We start from the raw sequence: 7,459 nt of genomic DNA on the forward strand, positions 1-7,459 counted from the left end.
AATAACGCACATTAAATTCTTCACTATAAATTGGAAACATCTTTAGTTATTATTATTTTTTTGTTATTTTGTACTTGACAAATATTCACACGCCTTTCTGTGCGGCAATTCACATTTATGCAGAAATGTCACAGTGTCTGTGCGATATTTCTTTTAACAAATTTTGTTATAATTAGATCAATAATTGAAATCAAGGATGTGTTTCTACATCACATTGTGGTCACAATAGTGTATAGAATGTAATGGAATCGGCCATATTACAAAAGTAAAAGCGGTAACTCGAGGGGTTTCTGAAATATTTCGGATTGTGGCCGTTAAATAAAAGAGCCCCGACACATTATGCATTCCATTTAGATTTTGTTTTGTTTGTAACTGTAAACAATTTTCCGTATTCTGTTTAATTTAACGTGCGGTCTCCTCCAATCCCACGATCTGAATAGAAATGCAAAACATGTATCCTCATTAATTTATTTAATGTAACTGTGCTGAAGGGAATCCTTGTAATTCACACATGAGTAGATGTGAGAAATCATATTTATATAATTTCAAAACAATTATTTCACTTGCCTCTGTATTTAGACAAGCTCTTTCCACTTCTTTTAATTAGTTCGATGGGTTAATTGTATATGGTTTGCCAGAAGATTGAGGCGAAAATTACACAAGATGAAAGTGTTTTATAATTCTTCTTTACAAAGTTACGGGGAAGTACACAGGTACATCGGACATAAAATAAACATTACTCAGAATGAAACGCGGGGTGTTGTATATCAGACATGTTATATACATCATTATAAATGAAAGACGCGGGGGATCGAGTATGTATATCGGATATAAACTATACATCACTCAGAACGATAGATAACGATAGAGGGTTTGTATCGGATGTATTATATTTTACATACTTCAGACCAATGTAAGCTTTGAAACATGCTAAGAAGTATCCAAGCTGGATATTGACGATTGTTTCAGAATGGCATTCTACCCACATATACAAGTTAGTGGTAACCTCAAATACCTCCTTAACTTAACCCTATCACATATACATGATGCAGGTAATGCAAGCTCAGAAGTTTGGTGTGCAAATTTATAATAAATGTATAAATATAAATGTATAACTAACAGATATAAGCGGTAAGACGGATATGACTCATCATGCATGCATGCATGCATGCACCGGTAAACCAGACCTAACAGAAAGGAGTATATAGTTACTCTATAGTATTTTAGGAACCAGGCAGCTTCAATTTGAAATAAAGGAAAGATATATTGAAGCAAGTCGAAATACTATATTTATATATCTAGCCTAAAATCACGATGATCCATGGACAGTGCATTGTGTATGTCTATGTTGGGCATTGCTTAAAATATACACACCGCTTCGCTTGTCATGTTAGGCGACAATCGATGGTTGGTTGGTTGTTTAACGCCGCACTGAGCAATATTCCAGCTATATGACGGCGGTCTGTAAATAATCGAGTCTGGACCAGACAACACGGACAATCCAGTGATAGACATCATGAGCATTTGGGATACGATGACATGCATCAACCAAGTCAGTGAGCCAGACCACCCGATCCCGTTAGTTGCCTTTTACGAGAAGCATAGTCGCCTTTTAGGGCAAGCATGGATTGCTGAAAAGACCTATTCTACCCCGGGTCTTCACGGGCACCACAATCGATGGACCGGGTGGGCATGCTTGTATAGTGACTTCGTTAATTGTGTGTCATGTACCCCAATATAAATACATGTAAATAAACGATTGGTTTAAGTATGAACAACGTCCCACGCCGACATGTACGATGTCTCGCAATCAACCAAATAACGAACCTGACTACCCGAGGCTCGTTAGTCGCCTCTCATTATACGATTCTAAGCTGGACTCCCCATCCGATCAAGGGAATATTACCTGCATGGTCAGCTTTGCTGTTACGGGTTCTTGCAGTAAAATGTTGGTCCACATGGGCAGAGAGCAAAATAGTGATTGTTATTATAAGCAAACATCCAGCACGTCGGAGGACGTTGAACCTCCGATCCATGAAGTCACCTAGTAAGACAATTAAAATTAAGCATGTGTTGCTGGGGACCCCTTCTACACGAAATCAACTGCCTGAGTGGTCTAGTGGATAGACGTCTGCAGAAGGAGTGAGTAAGTGGGTGAATATGTATTTACACTGCTTTTAGCAGCATTCCTGGAGTATCATGGCACGGGACACCAGAAATAGGGTTTACTCATTGAACACATGATGGGAATCGAACCCGGGCCTTCGACGTGACGAGCGAACGCTTTGACCAATAGGCTAACCAATCGCACCCCTGACAGCGGAAGATAAAATACACGAATAAGATAGTACCCGTGCTTGGCGATTGGCATTACGTGGATAAACGTGGATAAACACAGTACATATTCTGTTTTACAAAACTCATGTAAGAATCCATGTATTACCTTCACCCTCACTCGGTAAATACAAGAATTTCTGAATTCTGACACTCCTTGTGTAACACACTTACTGGTATAATATTCCCTATAAAAGTACCAATCATGACCTCCCTCAATATTTGCTAAGTTTGTGGTCCTAATCACTTTCAAAAGCTAAAATTAATTATGAATATTCAACAGTTAATAAATTTTAAAGGTGTTATGCCGCTTCTGCACGGCTTAATTACGGTAATACAAGGGTAAATATCTAATCGATAATTAATAAAAATCAGCTACAAGTATTCCATTATTTGTACATGTGAAAGGGCTATCCCATTTCTGGTCAAAGGGACATGAGTGATAATATAGTAAAAGGTCTCTTATAAATAGCAGTATTGACCCATTACATTAAGATTCTGCTCATAAGTGTGAAATATTATTTACTATCATCAACCGACAAGAAATCTTAAGATTCCATTAAATGTAGATTTTAAAGGCATTATCACATTTCTGGTCAAGGTGATAGGAGTCATAATATAGTAGAAAATCTCTTAAAATTAGAAATATTGTCCTATTACATTAAGATTCAGTCCACAAGTGTGAAATATTATTTACTATCATCAACCGAGAAGAAATCTTTAGATTCCATTAATTGTAGATTTTAAAGGCATTATCCCACTTCTGGTCAAGGTGATATGAGTCATGATATAGTAAAAAATCTCTTAAAATTAGAAATACTGACCAATCACATTTAGACCTTTGTTCATAGGTTTGAAATGTTATTGACTATCATCAACCGCCAAGAAATTAGAAATCTTGACTCAAAGTATTCAGGCTCTGCTCACAGGCTAGATTTTTTGCTATTTTATTACTCATATCCCCTCGACCAGAAATGGGATAACACCTATAAAATCTACAGTTAACGGAATCTGAAGATTTTCTTTTGGCTGCGGATAGTAAATCACATTTCTAGCTTGTGAGCAGATTCTGAATGCTATGGGTTAATATTTCTAAGTTTAAGAGATTTTTTACAATATCATTACTCATCTCCCCTCAGCCAGAAATGGGATAAAGTCTATAAACTCGACAAATAATGGAATCTTAAGATTTCTTCTTGGCTGATGATAGTAAATAACATTTCTAGCCTGTGAGCAGAGCCTGAATACTTTGAGTCAAGATTTCTAATTTCTTGTCGGTTGATGATAGTAAATAACATTTCAAACCTATGAACAAAGGTCTAAATGTAATGGGTCAGTATTTCTAATTTTAGGAGATTTTTGACTATATTATGACTCATATCACCTTGACAAGAAGTGGGATAATGCCTTTAAAATCTACAATTAATGGAATCTAAAGATTTCTTCTCGGTTGATGATAGTAAATAATATTTCACACTTGTGGACTGAATCTTAATGTAATAGGACAATATTTCTAATTTTAAGAGATTTTCTACTATATTAATACTCATATCACCTTGACCAGAAATGGGATAATGCCTTTAAAATCTGCAATTAATGGAATCTTAAGATTTCTTCTTGGTTGGTGATAGTAAATAATATTTCACACTTCTGAGCAGAATCTTAATGTAATGGGTCAATAATACTAATTTTAAGAGATTTTTGACTATATTATACTCATATCACCTTGACCAGAAGTGGGATAATGCCTTTAAAATCTACAATTAATGAAATCTTAAGATTTGTTCTTGGCTGATGATAGTAAATAACATTTCAAACCTGTGAGCAAAGCCTCAACACTTTGAGTCAAGATTTCTAATTTTAAAAGATTTTTGACTATATAATGACTCATATCACCTTGACCAGAAGTGGGATAATGCCTTTAAAATCAACAATTAATGGAATCTTAAGATTTCTTCTCGGTTGATGATAGTAAATAATATTTCACACTTGTGAGCAGAATCTCAATGTAATGGGTCAATAATACTAATTTTGAGAGATTTTTGACTATATCATGACTCATATCACCTTGACCAGAAGTGGGATAATGCCTTTAAAATCTACAATTAATGGAATCTTAAGATTTCTTGTCGGTTGATGATAGTAAATAACATTTCAAACCTATGAACAAAGGTCTAAATGTAATGGGTCAGTATTTCTAATTTTAAGAGATTCTTGACTATATTATGACTCATATATCACCTTGACCAGAAGTGGGATAATGCCTTTAAAATCTACAATTAATGGAATCTTAAGATTTCTTCTCGGTTGATGATAGTAAATAATATTTCACGCTTGTGGACTGAATCTTAATGTAATAGGACAATATTTCTTATTTTAAGAGATTTTCTACTATATTAATACTCATATCACCTTGACCAGAAATGGGATAACACCTATAAAATCTACACTTAATGGAATCTTAAGATTTCTTCTTGGCTGATGATAGTAAATCACATTTCAAACCTGTGAGCAAAGCCTGAAGGCTATGAGTCAAGATTTCTAATTTTAAGAGATTTTTTTACTAAAATTTATATTATCATTCATATAACCTTGACCCGAAATGGGATAAAACCTACAAACTTGACAAATAATAGAATCTTAAGATTTTCTTTTGGCTGATGATAGTAAATCATATTTCAAACTTGTGAGCAGAATTTGAGTGCTTTGGGTCAATATTTCTAATTTTAAGAGATTTTTGACTAAATCCTTACTTATCTTGCCTTGACCAGAAATGGGATAACACCTTTAAACTCTACAATTAAGGTAATCTTAAGATTTTCTTTTGGCTACTGATGGTAAATCACATTTCTAACTTGTGAGCAGAATCTGAATGCCATTGACCAATATTTTTAATTTTAAAAGATTTTTTGCTATTTTATTACTCATATCCCCTAGATCAGAAATGAGATAACACCTATAAAATCTTCAGTTAACAGAATCTGAAGATTTCTTCATGACTACTGATAGTAAATAACATTTGAAACTTGTGAGCAGAATCTGAATGCAATGGGTCAATATTTCTAATTCTAAGAGATTTTCTACCATATTATTATTCATATAACCTTGACCAGAAATGGGATAACGCCTTTAAAATCTACAATTAATGGAATCTTAAGATTTTCTCTTGGCTGCTGATAGCAAAGCACATTTCTAGCTTGTGAGCAGAATCTGAATGCAATGGGTCAATATTTCTAATTTTTAAGTGAGTTGGGTTTAACACCGCTTTTAACATTATTCCAGTTATATCACGGTGTGTCAGCTTAATGTGGGAGGAAAGCCCGAAGTGTTGTGCTGACAAACCTAGAAGCATTATTGGGGTGAACCGGGATTTGAACCAACCATCATAGGTTGCTGGCGGATCCAAGGGACGCAACTCTGCACAGTGAATCGCGGCGCCTTAGACGACACGGCCACCTGTGCCCCCTCTAATTTTAAGAGATTTTTTACTATATCATCACTCATCTGCCCTTGACCAGAAATGGGATAACACCTTTAAAATCTACAATTAATGAAATCTTAAGATTTCTTCTTGGCTGATGACAGTAAATAACATTTCAAACCTGTGAGCAAAGCCTGAACACTGTGAGTCAAGATTTCTAATCTTAAAAAGATTTTTTTTATTATATTATCATTCATATCCCCCCCGACCAGAAATGGGATAACACCTTTAAAATCTACAATTAATGAAATCTTAAGATTTGTTCTTGGCTGATGATAGTAAATAACATTTCAAACCTGTGAGCAAAGCCTCAACACTTTGAGTCAAGATTTCTAATTTTAAAAGATTTTTTTACTATATTATCATTCATATAACCTTGACCAGAAATGGGATAACACCTTTAAAATCTACAATTAATGAAATCTTAAGATTTGTTCTTGGCTGATGATAGCAAATAACATTTCAAACCTGTGAGCAAAGCCTCAACACTTTGAGTCAAGATTTCTAATTTTAAAAGATTTATTTTACTATATTATTATTCATATAACCATGATAACCTTGACCAGAAATGGGATAACACCTTTAGAATCTACTATTAATGCAATCTTAAGATTTCTTCTTGGCTGATGATAGTAAATAACATTTCAAACTTGTGAGGAGAATCTGAATGCTATGGGTCAATATTGCTAATGTTAAGAGATTGTTGACTATATTATTACTCACATCCCCTCAACCAGAAGTTGCATAAATGTTATACTTTCAAGAATGAAAGGAATCTTGAGAGTTTTGTTTTCTGAACATTGTCATTCACATTTACAACCTTTGAGAAACATGTACTTTGACAATAAGCTGTGCATATGAAACTACATAGTTTAAAAAAAAGCTTCGTCCCCTTCACAGCTGTAATAGGCTAACTGATCATCATGGAGGGACTGACTGCACAATGCATGACATTGTGCTAGGTCTGTACCTGCCTTGATAGAAACCACAGAAAAAAGGTAAAAAGTAAAGGTATAATGACTTACCTACACATTCTCGTCTTTCAAAGAAATATTATCTTAGAAACTTCAGCCACTTGGCCTTCAACAGCAAGGACCAGACGACCATTTTGATCAAGTTGTAAAGGGAGGATAACTCTTACTGTTGCTTTGTCTTGCAAATTTAGATGTCAATGATGACAGAGCATGAGATAACAAGTTCAGTTCTCTATTAGTAATGGGTTTATTAAATATATGTTATCTGTCTTAAGTTGGTAATTTTGAAACCTTTCTAAATATTTCAATCATATTAAATAATATCATTTAGATTCCATATGGTCTCCCCAGAAATATGAGGACATTCTGCTGGCAAAACGGTTATGAAAGCTTCAACGTTTTTATGTCAATAAGCTACCAGGAATGGTTCAATGAGTTTCCCAGTTATTTTAATACTGACCAGGAAGGAGATTTTGTCATACCGGGTATTACATATGTATTTTTTCCTTTAAAACAATGAGAAAAAGAATAGGGTGGTGGGTGAATCAAAGGAACATTAAAGAAATCTTTTTTTAACAAGAGAAATCTTTTTCAACAATTTCTACTCTAATATTTCTATATGTAATTAGTTTCTTTTATTTTTTAATTTAGACTTCTAAGATGAAGCACA

This window comes from Haliotis rufescens, unplaced genomic scaffold (genome assembly GCF_023055435.1).
Source record: "Haliotis rufescens isolate VD_foot unplaced genomic scaffold, xgHalRufe1.0.p SCAF_1, whole genome shotgun sequence".
Taxonomy (NCBI): Eukaryota; Metazoa; Mollusca; class Gastropoda; order Lepetellida; family Haliotidae; genus Haliotis; species Haliotis rufescens.